At 44.6% G+C, this 19,799-nt stretch overlaps 1 long non-coding RNA gene across 1 annotated transcript in view; it reads left to right on the forward strand.

The window, feature by feature from the left end:
- Positions 1-3,562: 3,562 nt before the first annotated feature.
- Positions 3,563-19,799, forward strand: part of LOC307030007 — a 45,778-nt gene continuing 29,541 nt past the window's right edge. Inside the window, exon 1 of the long non-coding RNA XR_013805472.1 lies at positions 3,563-3,872. This is a non-coding gene — a long non-coding RNA (uncharacterized lncRNA). The remainder of the gene's footprint in view (positions 3,873-19,799) is intronic.

Raw genomic sequence — 19,799 nt, forward strand, 5'->3', positions numbered from 1 at the left:
CCGCGCAGTGGGCTCGGCTTTCCCACGGCCTGTAGTCTTCTCAAAGATGTCATTGAATTTATCTTTCTCTCTTTCAACACTCTGGCAAAAATCTGCAATTCTGGCACGACTAAACTGCATGTCTAAGGTCTTGCTTTGCAGAATCCCAAATAGGTCAAGCTAAAGAGCAAAACACAGCAGTTGAAACTTTTTAACTGTGCCAGGTGTCCGGACGCACAGTGTATAGTTTTCTGTTCAAAATCTGCAGCTTGGTCAAGGTTGTGCTGGAAAAGGTCCACCAGCTCTGCTCTTTTCTCGTGGACAGTGCACACCAGCCTGCAATTAAAATTCCACTTCACCGGCGTGACGCGTGGCAGGCGTCTTTGACGAAATTAATCCAGTAATTTGTTGTGTTTTAATAATAATAATAAATTGAATTTATGTAGCGCTTTTCAAGTCTCAAAGTCGCTTGAAAACAAAGCAGTTGAAACTTTTCTTGTTCTGGAGAACCTGTAAAAAATGCAGATAATCCACAGAGATTTTCAAAAAATATCTTGCATTCCTTCATTTTTTATGCTCCCTCAGACAGCAAAGTGGAGGGATACTCATAGCGCTCTTAGTGGCTTTCTTTGAAATGGCACACAAAACCTATGCTAGCCTTTGTTAATGTATCCAGTTTGGGTGTAGGTCTTCCTTTTTTTATAATTTCACTTTTCTCTCCAAAAGGACGCCTTGAAAGAGTTTTCGTCAGACTGGCAACAAGATCTGGTTCAGCAGTGACAGCCATTTTCTTTTCACTCAAGCTACGAAAAAGTTCGAAGATTAGGGTAGCCCAGGTCACGATGCTAGGCCCAGGGGGCATACTGTCATTGAACATCAACATCTGATTGGCTGATGAATCTGTCACGAACGCTTATTATAAGTCAAATGTGTTTTAACAAAAGGCTAGCAGTATCTGTACTGCTGGCCCCCACCAAATGAAATAACTGGGAGGTGTTTTTGTGACTTTTTGATGTAGGACATTCAGTCTCAACAAAACTTAACCTAATTTTGTGGATATTATACTATGAAAATGTCTAACTAAATAGTCAAGATTATTTTTTCACACACAGTAATTGTATTCTCATCTGAAGTTTTCTGAAAACTGTCTGGTGGAAGGAAGCAAGCTAGTTGAAAAATGTACTCTTAACTCTGTACTCTTTTATTTTAATTATCTGATAAAATAATGAATAATTCAATACTTTCTATTTAATGTCCTTTGTAAGCACTTGCCAACAGTTGAAACTAAAATAATCACATTTATTAATGCTCAGGCTTGTGCATGAAATCAGGGTGATTTCAATTTGACCATTGATTGAATGTGGACATGTGATAACAGAAACGCTCTGTACAGTGGTCTTTTACTTAAAAAAATTGAGAAAAATGTGTGTATTATCCAACAAACGAGAATTACGTAAAGTGGGAGAGGAACTTGAGAAAACACAACCAGGAAAGAAACATTTGAGAAGGGTTCGTAGAGGAGGGTGCCTAATTTAAGACAGGCCAGAGGCCAGGTGTCCAGCTGCTGCTGCAACACTGCAGAGTAAACACACATTCCTATCATAGGAATGTATACATGTGTCCATACGTTGTGTGTTTGTGTGCGTGTGTGCGTGTGCGTGTGCGTGTGTGTGTGTGCGCGTGTGTGTGCGTGCGTGTGTGTGTGTGTGTGTGTGTGTGTGTGTGTGTGTGTGTGTGTGTGTGTGTGTGTGTGTGTGTGTGTGTGTGTGTGTGTGTGTGTGTGTGTGTGTGTGTGTGTGTGTGTGTGTGTGTGTGTGTGAGAAGTGGGAGTAAGTCCTACATGTGCAAGTCATGAGCAAGTCTCAAGTCTTGACCAACAAGTATCAAGCAAGTCCCAAGTCACTGTGGTGAGACTCAAGCAAGTCAAGTCATTGCTCAGGTCAAGCAAGTCAAGTCATACAAACTTCTGATGAATAAGCCCAGTTTCCGCATTTAAATCAGTTAAAAGACAGTGGTTATGAAAATTGATTCAACCCACACTATGATCTTCATTTCATACATAGTTAATCATTTGAAATCTAATTTAGACCGAGGAGAATCATATTAGATTAATATTAACCCTAGAACTGCAGACAATATAGCTAGGACTCAAAAAGTCTGTTCAAAAAGGCAGAATTCCAGGTAAGAAAATCATATATGGCATTTGCCATTACACATATTTAATTTACATTTCTGTTAACACTAGAACCGCCAACAGCGTCAGCACCTACATAGATATCATTTTCAAATCATTTCATTTGTTCCTCTTCATCATTTCCTTATAAACTAAGTAGGACAATTTAAAACTCCCTCTCCTGACAGCCTGTCAGTATCAGCGTTAGTCAAAATGAATCCCTTGGAGGTTCTAGTGTTCATTTACCGTGTTGTCTTCTCTTTGCTTAATCAATTTGAAACCAAGTCTCACGCAGCTTAAATTTAACCTTAGCTTTCTAGCTAACACAACACATGCACGTAGCCTACCTTTCTCTGTGGGTTTTTTTGTAGTGACGAATGAAGTTGGATGTTGTTACCGCTGTTCTCTTCTTATTACCGTCATCGACAAAATAATCCTTGAATCCAAACTTTACTATTTTTGGAGTAACGCTAGCCGCTGCCATGTTAACTGACACTCCTGCCTTCTAGTGGGTTGCCAGGTTTGCGAGCATAGCGCTATAATCACCCATTCACATTTTGAAAAAACTAAACGTAATATCTCAATACAAAAACAAACGCAAATATTTAATTTTAAAAAGTCAATTCCTTTCGAGTCATCCGTCTAAAGCTTAAAGAGCCTGTGACACGATTTTCCCCCATCATCCAAACCCATCAATTTGAGTAAATATTGTCCCCTTGAAAACCGTTACTGAACTGATTTTGGATATTTGTACTTTGATAACCATTAATCTGCCCTTCAATGTTGACCATTTCCTGGATCTTCTCGGGGATTCTTCAAGTCCCGCCAAATTATGGGTGACGTCAATCCGGGCACAGCGCTCCAGCTGCACCGTTCAGAATCCCAGCATCTGCATGTAAACGCACGATGGCGCACACAGCAGCCTGTCAGCTTAACTTACATGATGCCGTTTAGACAATAAAGGGCGGTGCCGGCTGTCAGTGAACCGATCCGGCCTTTCTGCGCGACTATCACTCAAATGCGGGACATAGTCTCAATGTGTGGGACGCGGGACAAATAATAAAAATGCTGTGTGTGCAGCAGTGTTGGGTGTAACGCATTACAAAAGTAACGGAGTTACAGTAATATATTACTTTTTGCTGTAACGAAGTAATGTAACGCATTACTAATGAAATGTGGGTAATATATTACCCGTTACAATGCTCAGTAACGCAGTTACAACACATTTTAACCCGAAATTAAATGGTGTTTTGTTTTTTAAGAAATGTATTAACATAGCGAGACATTCCAACACCGGACAAATTGTGCGGGTCGATTAGTAAACCTGGTGTTTACCCTTCAGGCTTCGCGTCGAGATCTTCGGGGAAGTTGAACGTTATGCAACCATTCAAAAAAGAGAACGTAGCGAAAAATACTAACAACAAATTGTGTCAGGTGCGCGTGACCTGCTCCGCTGCGCATGCATCATTTCCAAAGTGCTTCCACAGCAGTGACACACATCTGATCTGTGGATAATCATTTATACGAAAATGGTTAAAGCAACCATCACTAAACGCCAGCAACACTGCATCTACTGCAGACAGTAGCAACAGGTCAGATGCGGACATCACGTTACCCTCCATTGTGGACACTAGCTTACTCCCGCCTGACTCACCAGCCCCGGAGCAGCAGTCTTCGTCGCCCGAAACTACGCCGCCCCTCTGCGGCCCGCAGGTGCCAGGTATATCTAAACAACTACCCGCCTGTACAGTGGGGTAAGGCGGTCATTTTGCAGCTTGTGGTATAAAAATAGACAATGGCTAGAATATTCATGTGAAAATAGTACCATATTCTGACATGCCTGTAGAAATGTTGGGTCAAAAATAATGCATACAATAGCCATACTTGTCAACCCTCCCGATTTTCGCGGGAGACTCCCGATTTCATTGCCCTCTCCCGGTTTCCTCCCGGGGTCATATTTCTCCCGCATTTCTCCCGATTTCTGACAAAATCTGATTTAAACACGACTGTTTCCACTCCGACTTTAATACAGCTACACCATTGTTTGGTTTCCATGGTAACACGTCTCTTTAGTAGCGCGCGCAACTCAAAGTCTGAGAGGGTGAGGCAGATATTCACAGAAAACAGAACAAGAATCAACAACTACTCTACTCTCTGCTCACTCCTTTCCTGTAAAATACAGGTCCAACCCACACATATGCTCCATCAAGGATGGTGCTACAGGCCGCAAGGCAGTGCATTTACAACTACAATAAGCATGTTAATGTTAATCTAACAGCTCCGGCGATCCACTAGCACCGCCCCCCCCCCCCCCCCCCCCCTCCAATTTTGCATTTTGAAATGCTCCCGATTTCTGAGGTCTAAAGGTTGGCAAGTATGACAATAGCACAGATGCCTTCACCACGAATGGCTACACAAATATCTCATATCCCAAGCTTATTATCAACGAGCTGATGTTGCAGCTGAAATGTTCTCCAGGTCACAAAGTCAACCTCACATAATGATGTGATACCAGTTTTCAAGCACAGTAAATATTCTCTTCCCATCGTATATGATGGGACCAAGGTGATGATGTAGTAGGCTACATGGTTTTAATAATACTTTTGCCTTTCAATGTTTGCCATTTCAAACCATGAGCATGGTTTAAATAATATTTGCCTTGATTTACAATATGTTAACCTTCATTATAGTCCTTGACAGCGGTCTGTACTGCTGTATTAACAACATGTCACATGTTAAGAATTTACAATCAGAATCGAGTATTCAACGAAGCCCTGTAATACAATTTGTTAGTAGCCTTAAGAGCCTACACAGTTGTTATGCTACCACATCGCCCTTCACTGGATGCATAATGAGCTGCACTAAACTACATTTTAGCATTTAAAATACCTAGCTATTCTTTTGCGGTTATTTTGGTGAAAGTAACTAAAAAGTAACTAAAGTAGTGTAACTCATTACATTTCAGAGACAGTAATATTGTAATGTAACGTATTACTTTCAAAAGAGAGTAATGAGTAATATGTAATATATTACATTTTGGAAGTAACTTGCCCAACACTGGTGTGCAGTCCCGCACAGTGCGGGACACCTGGTCACCCTAAACACACAGTTCTGCCCCTCACACACGCTTCAAATCAAGTTGCATAAATGCTTGAGCTACGTTTTTATTATAATTACTGTGAAATCTGCCTATTATGTTTTCGTCATTATTACAACAAACACACACTTGCAACTGATAACACTGGCAATGATTTTAGATGTATTAGACTATTTAAAAAAGAAATCATGCTTCAAATAAGTAGGGGTACGGCGTACCCCCGCGTCCAACGCCCACTACACCACTGACTGCAACTACAAAAATCTAAGGTTTGTTTTCTCATCAGGAAATGCAGACCGGCTCAAACAAAAGATTTTTACATCATCATCCTCACGGTCATTTAATGTATCATATGTTCGCCGAAATTGACATGAAAGCACTAATAAATGTAGTTTCATCCACTTGAGTTTACAAAAATAATCGATTTGTTTTTACATCCGAAGGGAGGAAATTCAGCAGCTCTCACTACCGATTTTTAATCCTAATTTAATCATCATCTTCACCACGATCATTTATGTTTATGTTCGCCGAATTGACATGAAAGCACTGACAAATATGAATATACTGTAGTCAACTTCATTAAAACGTTATTAACGTGCCTAAACTCAGTAATTCACCATTTCCACGCATGACAACACACTTTGTCCGTGTTTGGCTCTCTCGCCGCACAGTGAAGCGTTCCCGCATTGACGTCACTTCCGGCTTCCCCCAAAACCTCAAAATGAGTCGAAGGAATTTTCTCGCGATGTTCGAAATTATTGATATTTATCTGAACGGTATCGCTTTTTCTTTTTTAAACTAACGGTTCGAGATTACTAGTAGCCCACTATTTCATTGCACAACAGTTGTTGGGTTCGTGTCACAGGCTCTTTAAGTCAAGTCTCAAGTCATGAATTCCAAGTCAAATCAAGTCTTTTATCAATGTTAGTCAAGCAAGTCTCAAGTCCAAAAATATGCGACTCGAGTCTGACTCGAGTCAAGTCATGTGACTCGAGTCCCCACTTCCGGTGCATACTGACCCCTCCCACAGCAACACACTCACTCCCTAAACGTCCAGGAGCAACGCTTGGTCAGGGACCCTGTGGCATGCAGTTGTGACGCGCCGAGGCTCCTTCAGCTTCATAAACGGACGCAAAGAGCTTTCAACTGATTGCAATGTATTCCCATCGGCGGCAGTATTTGACGCTCATGGAAGCACCGCACCCGTTTATGTCGGCAGCTCTTAAAGGCAATGTGAGCGTCCATTCCCATTGGATAATGGAGAATTGTAAACCCGGAAATAAGTATTACAGTAGTTACTGTCGATTGATTTGACAGTGATATCTCCACTACCCATCAACTCAAAAACACCAGATTACCTTTGTTAATTAAACGACATTGATAGGTCTAAATTGTGTACAATGCTTTTGTGTTTTTCCCCTTCAATTCTGAGAAACAACTTGTTTTCTCTGAAATGTGGAGCGCTAAAGGGACTACACTCTCCCCAGCTATTGTTGTGACGACGCCTGTCCTTTTTAACAAACCTCGTGATAAGTCAACAAGCTCTGTGATTGGATGAATTATAAATTCATACAAAAAAAGTCCAACCCTGTCTCCTAAAAATGAAGTTTCCACGGAACTAAACCGCATTCTCAATTACGTTTAGCTACACTGAACAAAAATATAAATGCAACACTTTTGTTTTTGCTCCCATTTTTCATGAGATGAACTCAAAGATCTAAAACATTTTCTATATACACAAAATAACAATTTCTCTCAAATATTGTTCACAAATCTGAAAAAATCTGTGATAGTGAGTACTTCTCCTTTGCTGAGATAATCCATCCCACCTCACAGGTGTGGCATATCAAGATGCTGATTAGACAGCATGATTATTGCACAGGTGTGCCTTAGGCTGGCCACAATAAAAGGCCACTCTGAAACGTGCATTTTTACTTTATTGGGGGGGTCTGGGGGGATCCGAAAACCAGTCAGTATCTGGTGTGAGGGTTAGGGTTAGGGTAATGTTGTGAATCGAGTGGCCCATGGTGGTGGTGGGGTTATGGTATGGGCAGGCGTATTTTATGGACGACGAACACAGGCCACTCGATTCACAACATTACCCTAACCCTAACCCTAACCCTAAACCTAAACCTAACACACACAATTATGTAAAAACAGGAATAAAACTACATATCTTCAGATGTTATACATACATAAGTGTCCTACACTAATAATAGAAAGTTATTATTAGTATGCTGTGTGTACCTTGTGTGCACCGCCTAGTGGTTAAAGCACGTTATTGAATTATTTTTGTTGAATAATGTTATTTTTGTTGAATAATGTTATTTGATGAAAAGAATATTAAGAGTACACACTTTCATAAGGGGAAAGTAGAAGGTCAATGATAGAAAAATAGAATATAAAAAATCAAGAAGATACTGTAAGTGATCTCTACAATAAAATAGTTTAGTGCTGGATGTAGAAAGATATTGATATGAGGATGTGCAAAGCAGAACAACGAATTAACCTTTATTAACACATTAAAGAATGCTTTAGGTTAATGTCTTCTTTCAAATAAGAAAAAAGATTTGGGGGTATCTATCTACAGATAAATATTAAGCCTGATAAAGTACTTAACGTCTAATATATTGCTTTCCTGCAATGTTAACTATGTTGAAGCACTTATTTTAACTGATATTATACACATTAATTATACTCTTATGTATGTAAATAGTATAAGAAATGTGCAGAATATGACAGTTTAATGGTGGAGGTACACACATATTGATAGATGTCTTGTAATGCACTGTTGAGGAACCTGTGACCCAAGTTTTTCATTACTTGCATAACTACACTGTAGTTGTGTATATGATATGTCAATGAACCTTAGAAAATCTTGAAATCTTGAAAGGGATGTGCAAAATAGCAATTATACACAGTTTTTAATTAACTATTAGCGGAGAATAACGAGTAATGAATATACTTTATAGGGATCTGTAGATAAATGTTTAGTCTTCTCAAGCACCAACTATCAAATATCTCTCCTGATTGTTGGCACTTGACAATCACCTTTCCCTGAATTTGACTCAGGTGTCACTAAAGTCTGATTTAAGGGTTGTTTATATTTCACATCATTAATCAGAATCTGCAAAGTAACTAAAATAAATGTAGTGGAGTAAAAATACCAGGTTATCCTCTGAATTGTAGTGGAGTAGAATTACAAAGTAACAATGAGCTGTGGGTATATATTAATGCTGCGCATTATGGATACAAGCGATGTTCACCCATTTAGTAATTATATGTTTTAAATGTGTACACACCAATTTCTTTCCTATCGCCTAAACCTCCAGGGCTGTACACAGTTTAATACTGACAACTTCTAATTTTGGGAAAAACGAAAACGTCTTTTAAAACTACAATTCCCAGTAGAGACGTGCCATAGAGAACATGTTGCGAAACACAATAGCCATCATATGTAGTTCTCGGGGGGTGTTCAAGTCCAGTTTTGAATAGTCTGCTTAACGCTCGGCGTAACCTTGGCGCACTGCCACTCCAACATCCAATCCCAGAGCTTGAAGATTAATCACGGGGGTTGGCGTAAAGCGGACAGGCGAAGTCACAACAATAGCTGGGGTTTGTGGGTAGTGTAGTCTCTTTGACGCTCCACATTTCAGAGAAAACAAGTTGTTTCTCAGAATTGAAGGGGAAAAACACAAAAGCATTGTACACAATTTAAACCTATCAATGTCGTTTAATCAACAAAGATAATCTGGTGTTTTTGAGTTGATGAGTAGTGCAGATATCATTGTCAAATCAATCGACAGTAAGGAGAATGCTTACTTCCGGGTGTACAATTATCCGTTATCCAATGGGAATGGGCGCTCACATTGCCTTTAAGAGCTGCCGACATAAATGGATGGGGCGCTTCCATGAGCGTCAAATACCGCCGTTGATGGGACTACATTGCAATCAGTTGAAAGCTCTTTGTGTCCGTTTATGAAGCTGAAGGAGACTCGGCGTGTCCCAACTGCACGCCACGGGGTCCCTGACCAAGCGTCGCTCCTGGACGTTTAGGGAGTGAGAGTGTGTTGCCCACAGAGTAGCAAGACACTTACAGTACACTTAAAAATACATAAATGAGTATTGTCAATACACATTTTAATATTTTGCCCTGTTCAAAGAAAAGCCCTGACCTGACTTCTTTAAGTTGTTTCAAGGTGTGATGTGTAGCTGAAGGCGTCCCCCTGCATTATCCACTTGAGACACTTCTCATGAACATGGTATTATAGTTAGGCCAACTATGGACCATTGTTATCCTAATAGACAAATAGTTGGGAGGTAGTCTAGAAATGGGATTTGGTAATTGCTAAAAATTATTGTGGAGAACAGAGACATTCAGAAATTCATTGCCTATTAAAACATCTTGTAGGCCCAGAGCAACATAAACAGGCATTCAGGGTCGTGCTTGTGTCTTCCTGATGAATCTGTCCAGCAGTCACTCTCCTTTTAGCTCTGTTATATCTCACAGAGGCTCCGCCCTCTAGCGAGCGTTCACACACTGACTTTGTATAAACGTATCAAGGCGACTGATATGCCACACCTCTGAGGTGGGATGGATTATCTCGGCAAAGGAGAAGTACTCACTATCACAGATTTTTCAGATTTGTGAACAATATTTGAGAGAAATGTTTATTTTGTGTATATAGAAAATATTTTAGATCTTTGAGTTCATCTCATGAAAAATGGGAGCAAAAACAAAAGTGTTGCATTTATTTATTTTTTCAGTGTAGCTAAAAGTAATTGAGAATGCGGTTTAGTTCCGTGGGAACGTCATTTTTAGGAGACAGGGTTGGACTTTTTTTGTATGAATTTATAATTCATCCAATCACAGAGCTTGTTGACTTATCACGAGGTTTGTCAAAGCGGACAGGCGTCGTCACAACAATAGCTGGGGAGAGTGTAGTCTCTTTGGCGCTCCACATTTCAGAGAAAACAAGTTGTTTCTCAGAATTGAAGGGGAAAAACACAAAAGCATTGTACACAATTTAAACCTATCAATGTCGTTTAATTAACAAAGATAATCTGGTGTTTTTGAGTTGATGAGTAGTGCAGATATCACTGTCAAATCAATCGACAGTAAGGAGAATACTTACTTCCGGGTGTACAATTATCCGTTATCCAATGGGAATGGATTGCACATTGCCTTTAAGAGCTGCCGACATAAATGGATGGGGTGCTTCCATGAACGTCAAATACCGCCATTGATGGGAATACATTGCAATCAGTTGAAAGCTCTTTGTGTCCGTTTAGGAAGCTGAAGGAGACTTGGCGCGTCCCAACTGCACGCCACGGGGTCCCTAACCAAGCGTCGCTCCTGGACGTTTAGGGAGTGAGAGTGTGTTGCCCACAGAGCAGCAAGACACCTACAGTACACTTAAAAAGACATAAATTAGTATTGTCAATACACATTTTAATATTTTCCCCTGTTCAAAGAAAAGCCCTGACCTGACTTCTTTAAGTTGTTTCAAGGTGTGATGTGTAGCTGAAGGCCTCCCCCTGCATTATCCACTTGAGACACTTCTCATGAACATGGTATTATAGTTAGGCCAACTATGGACCATTGTTATCCAAATAGACAAATATTTGGGAGGTAGTCTAGAAATGGGATTTGGTAATTGCTAAAAATGATTCTGTAGAACAGAGACATTCAGAAATGCATTGCCTATTAAAACATCTTGTAGGCCCAGAGCAACATAAACAGGCTTTCAGGGTCGTGCTTGTGTCTTCCTGATGAATCTGTCCAGCAGTCACTCTCCTTTTAGCTCTGTTATATCTCACACAGGCTCCGCCCTCTAGCGAGCGTTCACACACTGACTTTGTATAAACGTATCAGGGCGAGTCATTCAGGGCGAGCCTACTTGAATGCGCGCGCCGGCACACAGTATATAAGACGGCCACGCCCTGTTACAGGACGATGTGTGTGTGAAAAATGCATTCAATAAAAACGATTGCATTTATCCCAGAGTAAGAGTCATCTCTCTCCACAATTCCAAATTTCCCCATAATGTCTGGTTGAAATCAGCAAGATCCGTTTCATACAATGTTAATTGGGCACCCCTTATGAGACACAATTCCCCACTCGCCGTCCCAGTTGTAACTCCAGTAAAGGAGGCAGCCAGTGGGTGCGCGCATGTCAGTTTGATAAACCGCAGGAAGTGCTGTCAAAGCGCTATGCGTGTGTAGGGACATTATGGCCGGCGTGTTGTTGTCAGAAAACACACCTCTTCTAGTGTAATAGCTCCGATTGATGCATTTCACAGTCTGTGTGAAAACGGCATTATGTTCCCAAGAAGACAGGAGAATTCAGACCCATTCTGGATCTTCGCAGCCTGAATCTGTCAGGGTTGAGCGAAGCAGGCAGGACCCAAATGCAGATTTCACAGAAAAAACACCTTTATTCCAAGGTCAAATGGAAACAAAACAGAACTCTTCCCCGTGAACACAGTCAAGACACACAAGGAACTAACAAAGACGGACATCCCGGGGCAAAGCAGAAGCAGAGAAGGGGGACTCGGTCGGACGGCCCGGGGGAAAAGCAGAAGCCAAGAAGGGGGACTCGGGCGGACGGCCCGGGGGCAAGGCAGAGTTCGTGGTTGAGGTCTCAGGCGGACGGCAGGAGCTGGTGGAACCCCTGGCGGGTCAGGCGTGGACGGGACCCTGGACGGAACATGGGCTGGTGTCAGTGGGACCCACGACGGAGCAAGGGCTGGTGTTGATGGGACCCCAAACAGGACAGGACATGGTGTTGGCAGGAAACCCGGCGGAGCACGGGTCGGCGGAACCCCCAACAGGACATGATATGGTGTTGGCAGGAAACCCGCGGAGCAGGTGTCGGCGGGACCCCCAACAGGACAAGATATGGTGTTGGCAGGAAACCCGGCGGAGCAGGTTTCCGCGGGACCCCCAACAGGACAGGATCTGGTGTTGGCAGGAAATCAGGCGGAGCAGGTGTCGGCTGGACCCCCAACGAAAAAGTTGTTGGTGGGACCCCCGACGGGACAAGTGTCTGCGGGACCCCCAACAGGTCAGGGCACGGAGTTGGCAGGACTCCCAACGGAACCCCCAACGGAACAGGACATTGGGTTGGCAGGACTCTCAGCGGAACCCCCAACGACACAGGACATGGAGTTGGCAGGACCCCCGACGAAACAGGTGTCGGCTGGACCTCCAACGGCACAGGACATAGGGTTGGCAGGACCCCCGGCAGACGAGTAGTCGGCGGGACCTCCAACGGACCAGGACATTGGGTAGGGACTTGAGAGTGGACTCAGGAGGAGACTCGAGAGGAGACTCGAGAGGGAACACGAGAGGGGACTCGAGAGGAGACTCGAGAGGTGACTCGAGAGGTGACTCGAGAGGGGACTCGAGAGGGGACTCGAGAAGAGACTCGAGAGGTGACTCGAGAGGGGACTCGAGAAGAGACTCGAGAGGTGACTCGAGAGGGGACTCGAGAGGGGACTCGAGAGGGGACTCGAGAAGAGACTCGAAAGGGGACTCGAGAGGGAACTCAAGAGGTGACATGAGAGGGGACTCGAGAGGGGACTCGAGAGGGGACTCGAGAGGAGACTCGAGAAGAGACTCGAGAGATGACCTGAGAAGGAACTTGAGAGGTGACTTGAGAGGGAACTCGTGTCGGTCGGTAAGCCGACAGGACACGGGGAGCTGGAGTCGGTCAGTAAGCCGACAGGACACGGGGAGCTGGCCTCGGCCGGAGAGCCAACAGGAGACAAGGTGCTGGAGTCAGCCGGTACGTTGACAGGACATGGGGAGCTGGAGTGGGCCGGATCACCGACATAACAGGGTGGCTGGCGTCAGCCGGGTAGCCAGTAATGGAGCAGAAACTGGAGCCGGAACCACGGCTGCTGGGGCCAGAACTGAGGCTGGAACCATGGCTGCTGGGGCCAGAACTGGGTCTGGAACCATGGCTGCTGGGGCCGGAACTGGAGCCGAAACTGGAAGCATATTGAAAGTCATTCCTCAAGCATGTTAAATTGTACGTCACCTCGTACAAGCTGTCTGCTGGGTCCATTCTTGGTTAGTTCCTTCTGTACGGGTTGAGCGAAGCAGGCAGGACCCAAATGCAGATTTCACAGAAAAAACACCTTTATTCCAAGGTCAAATGGAAACACAACAGAACTCTTCCCCGTGAACACAGTCAAGACACACAAGGAACTAACAAAGACAGACAAAAAACCAGAACTTAAATACACACAAGACTAACCAAAGAAACAAGAGACAGGTGAGGAGGGAGGAGAAAACACAGGGGCACAAGGTGAACACAATCGGGTAATCAGACAGGAGGGAACACAGACAGAAAGCAACAGGCAAGACAGGGGGTGAACACTTTTCAAAATAAAACAGGAAACCAAAGAAAGAAAAAGACAAGACAAAACAAAACACAGACAGATCGTGACAGAATCAGCACATTGCCTGCGAAAAGTTCCATATGTAAACCAGTTACTGGAACTAGGGCAGCCGGGCGATGGGTTCACAACCATCGACCTGAAGGATGCTTACTTTCATGTCGAAATTGCTCCAAAGCACAGAAAGTATTTGTGTTTTGCCTTCCAGGGGGTAGCCTAGGAGTACAACAGACTACCGTTTGGCTACTCCCTATCCCCACGCACGTTCAGCAAATGTGTGGCCACAGCGCTTCAGCCGCTTCGCGACCATGGCATGAGGGTTTTCTAATACGACCTCATAGTCATGGCCAGGTCCAGGGAAGGGGCAAACACAGCCCAATTGATCCAAGTGGATTGCGGTCAATTGGAAGAAGAGCAGTCCCATACCTCACCAGCAGGTGGAGTGTCTGGGGATTTTGCTCGATGCAGGCAGATTACGTGCCACCCTGTCAGAGAGCAGACAGGCATCCCTGCTTCAGGCAGTTTGCAGACTGCGACAGGGGGCAACGGTGACAGCTTTGACCATCATGCAGACTCTGGATCTCATGGCGGCTGCTCATCTCGTGTTACTACTGGGGGACCTGCATGGAGAGAGCTATAGGTGGTGGCTGGCCTCTGACAGAGACTCAGCACATCAACCTTCTAGAGCTGCGGGCAGTAATGTTGGTCCTACAGCACTTCAAACCTTTACTACAGGGCAAACATGTGCTGGTGAGGAGCGACAACCGCACCACAGTTGCTTCACCCGGAGGTGGTGAAGCAGATCAGGGCCCAGTTCGGGAAAGCGGAGGTGGACCTGTTCGCCAACCGGCGTAACAGCCACTGTACCCTATGGTTTTCCCTGGCTCGCCAGAACAATCCAACCCTGGGGGTGGACGTGATTGCACACAAGCCATGGCCAAGAAAGCTGCTCTACGCCTTTCCACCGCTGCGTCTCATTCTCCCCCTCCTGGAGAGGGTGACACAAGAACGATTGTCCGTCATCCTGTTAGCCCCAGGTTGCCGCTCGGTGCCCTGGTACGCAGAGGTGACACAGATGATGGTGGGCCAGCCCTGGACGGTTCCTCAGGTCTGGGGGGCGTTGTCTCAGCAGGGTGTCCGCGGGGTCTTAAAAAGTATTAAAAGTTGATAAATCAATTTAGCGAAAATTAAGGCTATTAAAAAGTATTAAACGGCATTTTCCAAGGTATTAAGAAGGTTCACAGCAACGACAACATGAGACACCCTTTAATTTACTGAAACGACATGTCGGGAAACCCCACAAGGCGGCCCCATGCATAGCGCGCCGTAAAATGCTGCTTATTATTTTAAGTTTCGTTGCCTTGCTCCGCTCTGTGTGTGTGTGTGTGTGTGTGTGTGTGTGGGGGGGGGGGGGGCGAGGGGGGAGACTAAACGACTACGGTAACGGGTCCCAAGGTGGGTAGACCGGCATACGCAACGCTCTGGGGGTCCAACGGCTCAGTGTGTGCCCAATATGATCATTTTCTGATAACGATGAAATAGCCCGCCTCCCTCTCCCCACGTCTCCTGCTGCTGCTGGGCTGTCAGAAGAGGGGGAGGAAAAGAGAGGCAGTCACCGTTTATTAAATATTATTATATTATTATACAGAGAACAGAGTCGTTATCAATTTGTTTTAAAGCTCAATAAATAACAAAGAAGACATCTGACCGGCACTTTTCTAATTGTGTACGGAAGATTTAAACTTTAACGGACATGTTGACCGGCGGAACATTTTTTTTACGGAAACTGCCGCACGGTCCCCTCGTTCCTTGGAAGAGGCGGAGAGGTGGGTGTTTTTCATCTGCCGGTGGACTACCTGAGAGATACAGCAGGAGAACACGCCGTCCACCGCGGAGAATAAACAGAAGGGCAACCATGGCAACCATGCTTCGGGGTCTTCTTCGCTGCTTTTGGTGTATTTCGGGCGGCAGCAGCGCCACTTACAGGCCTGACATATGTACTACATCGTTTCCAGCATTTCCAGCGGTCTAGTGTGAACGGACACGTTAATGAATCGAATGCGTGTGAACGGAAGCCTTTTTTGCGCTTGCGTATGCGTTTTACCGTGTGCGTCCTTGTGGGGCCGGAGTCTAAGCCAAACTATATCCGGTCACAGAGATCTGCTATTTTAATTATTTGTCAACACATATAGACCCTAAATATATAGTCTATATTAAGAACGAGAAAAGTCTTAACATATATATCCTTTTTTGTAAACATATGACAAATGTGTGAGGGTGATGACGTCAGAGCATCGTCCTATGTGCCAGGGCTTAGCCCCGGACAGCCCCAGCCCAATTTAACCCCTGGGTATTTGTGAGGGAGCTCCTATATGGCATTACCCTGCTGAAGCTCACCAAAGTTTAACATATTTCATAGTTCAAAGTTTTGTCAATTGTTTTGTTTATTGGTCAAATACTGGTTTCTAATGGTTTCTGAGGAGTTTTACTGGAATGAAAGAGCACAGAGTCTACAGAAGCAAAAAAGCAGCATACTGCATTAAACCTGACCTTCACAGAGAGGTTGAAGTTCATGTGGAAAGGAGGCTTCAGTAGTCTGTCTGCACTCTGTTTAGTTTTGCTATCTTACAATCAATATAGTAAAGTGTGTTGCCAATGTAACCGGTTAGAACTCAAAGTTGCGATAAGGTCTTAAAATGTATGGAAAGGGTCTTAAAAAAGGTCTTAAAAGGTATTAAATTTGACTTCAGGATTCCTGCATATACCCTGCTCAGGAAGCAGGTGCAATAGGGGCGTTACCCACTCTGGGCCAACCTCTCCAGGCTTGGCTCCTGACAGGGACAGGCTGAGACGGGAGAGACTGTCTTACAAAGTTATTCTGACTATCCAGGCTGCGAGAGCAGGATCCACCACAGCCTGTTACAGGACGAAATGGTTGGGATTCCAGCGGTGGTGTGAAGAAAGGAGTCTAGAGCCTCTATCATGTACGTTGGGCTCTATTATGTCCTATTTACAGATACTGGTGGAAAGGGGGCTTGCTCATTCCACAATTAAGGTGTATGCAGCAGCCATCTCGTCCTGCCATGAGGGATTTGATGGCAGGTCAGCCTTTAGTCAACCACTTATGGCGCTTTTGCAGGGGGTCAGGAGACAGCGCCCAGTGGTGGATGTCTCCACCCCGCAATGGGATCTGCCGTTGGTGCTCGAGGCTCTGGTCACAGAACCATTTGAGCCTCTGGAGCTCTCCTCCCTGGAGGCACTAATCATTGAAAACAGCTCTGCTGCTTGCCTTGACTTCGGCCAAGAGAGTATGCGAGCTGACCGCTCTATCGGTGCACCCGAGTTGCCTTTTGATTCGGGGGCGACACTCAGACCGAACCCCTCCTTTGTTCCCAAGAACCTAAGGAGTTTGTTCAGGTCGAGGGCAATACAGTTAGACGGCTTTATTCTTCCACCCAATACTGGGGACAGGGAGGCTAAATTGAACCTCCTCTGCCCGGTGTGTGCGCTTGCATGTTATGTAGGGCGCACAGCTTCCATTAGGCGCACTGAACAGCTGTTTGTGTGCTTTTGGGATGGTGTGGCCGGTAAAGCTCGATCCCAGAAATGCCTGACAGGATGCATGAGTGTGGAGGCCATATGCATGGCGGCGTCTTGGTCTGCGCCAGGCCCCTTCATAAGGTTTTATTTCTTGGACATGTCTGGCTCCTTTTCATTTTCTGTGCTTGCTGGAGCACTGGTGAGGGGACTGGTGAGGGGGGGGGGCGGGGGGCTGTGGGTCAGTAGGTATCTGAACCCCCCCCTGGACATAATGCACTTATGTTTTCCCATGCTCCTTAGGGACCTGGGAAACGTAGTGCGCAGTGTATAGTCACTTGCGCTGGCACCTGCAGGGTGGAACTATGGGCTTATTCAGACCAATTAGGCTCTAACCAGCCAAGTAAGCTGCGCCCGACTTCTCCACAATCACAACCGGATGAGAGGAAGTTAGGAAGTTGGGATGTTAACCAAAGGCCGGTCTGGGGCAGTGTGATGGGTCGATGTTGTTGGACGACAGGGCGTTTATCCATCAGGGCTCAACCCACTGTACCCATGGAGTCCAGTAGAGGGCGGAGCCTGTGTGATATATAACGGGGGGTTACGTATTGTAACCCTAGTTATATAAGCACAGGCGGAGCCCTCTACCTAGGGGCCCTGTCTTTCCTATGCCGCTCACTGAAGAGGGTGTAGGATGACAGTCAGGAGGCGTGGCCGCCTTATATACTGTGTGCTGGCGTACGCATTCAGGTAGGCTCGCCCTGATTGGCCGGCTACGTTTATACAAACTCAGTGTGTGAACGCTAGCGTATCATTGATGAGAGGAAGTACCCATAGAGTCCAGTAGAGGGCTCCGCCTGTGCTTATATAAGTAGGGTTACAATACGTAACTCCCTGTTTTGTTCTCCACCAACTCCTGAGAACTTCTTTGTCTCTTTCTAACTTGCTACCAGCTAATAGCAGCTGAGGAGGTGCAATGAGTTTATCAGAACTTCCCACTGAAAAGCTGCTTGCTGGAAATGAGCTTGATGAGAGCCACGGACCATAAAACCAAAAGAATGAGCTGAAAGATGCTAACATACTCTGTATTTCTGAGAGGAATTGAAGTTAGGAAAATGTAATTGAGGAGAGAACCCTCTCACATATAACATAGTCATTAGATTCATTGTTACAAATGATAGAATACAGATTAGCGAAGTTTTAATTTTGCATTTGTTCATGTAAATATAAATGGATTTAGTTGTGCTTCTTTGGTGTATAAAAAGAGGTTCTGTTGACAATAGTCAAATTATTGACTTTTGAATATATTTGACATATTATGCAGCTTCTGCTGGGCCCCCCTTCTGAATTCATCCCTGCCAACATGACTTGGATGGGTTGTTTTTAATCGATATTATTAATTAATTATTATTATTACACAAAAACAGCACAATTACTGGTGCATACATCCTTTGTAGTACTGTGAGGTGCTGCAGTGAGGACATTCCACACATCGCCACCCCCAACCTGAAAAGTGTCCGGAGAGCCGGTGACCTCTGACCCCTCTCAGCCTGCACTGCAAACCTCCCACAGGCAGGACAGGTGGCATGGGAAGAGCTGAAGGGAGAGCGGCCACTAAAATGATTATGTGACCCCCCCCCCCGAGACCCTAGAACCTCTCTGACCTGAGGCACCTGCACCGGCTGCTCTATGATATGTGGACAACCTGTTGCCATGCACTGTTGAGTCTGATGCCAGGGCAGAAATGTGCATGTACATTTAGTGAAGTTTAGGTCATCCAAACATACACACAATGCTCCATAGCAACCTTTGACAGCAACCGTAACATAATACACTAAAAACAGAAGAGTCTTTTTTTGAGGGAGCTTATGTTCACGATGAAAAGTCTTTGTTTCATAGATCTATGATTGAGCCAGTTCTTATAGTTTTCTTCATCTGGTATTCTTCGCTCTATGTCAAACAGAGAAAATTAAATTATTCTACTACCATAAATGTAAATTGGGCGGCAGATGTGTGGAGCACTCCCAACCCGTCACATATTGACAGACGGTCAGGGCCCCTCCCCGCCACTCTATTACGTACCCCTTGGAAGTCAGTTTTCAACGGGCAGGGCGTCCCATTGACTAGAGCTCCCTGAAGGTTGGTAATAGAGGAGTTGGGATCGCGGCAAAATGCTCTCCGCAGATCCATTCTCACAGCGTTTATCAACCTTTTTCTTACTCAATATCAAGCCACACTTATTGTTTTTACTTCTTTATTTTAATTGAATAATGTAGGACTTTTGTTGCCGTCAGTTATGGGGAGAGTAGGGGCTCAGAATCCTGAAATCTGTATTGTTTCATAGTTTTTTCCTTCTAATTTTGTATTCTTTTTGTAAACCACACACTTTTATTTACTCAACAATAACACATAATTATCCTTGTGTTTATTTATTTGTTTGATTAATAAACACAAGTTGGAGTCCGTCAGGACCGAGGGTCAGAGGAGCCAACCCAGTCTCACAAAAAAACGTGTAATAACTCGTTGGTCCACAACTTGGGACGTAGTATTTATACAAAAACGCCTCTGAAATTGTAACATCCCTACGTTTTTTTTCAACATTCATTTC

This window comes from Notothenia rossii (genome assembly GCF_949606895.1).
Source record: "Notothenia rossii genome assembly, chromosome: 2".
NCBI lineage: Eukaryota > Metazoa > Chordata > Actinopteri > Perciformes > Nototheniidae > Notothenia > Notothenia rossii.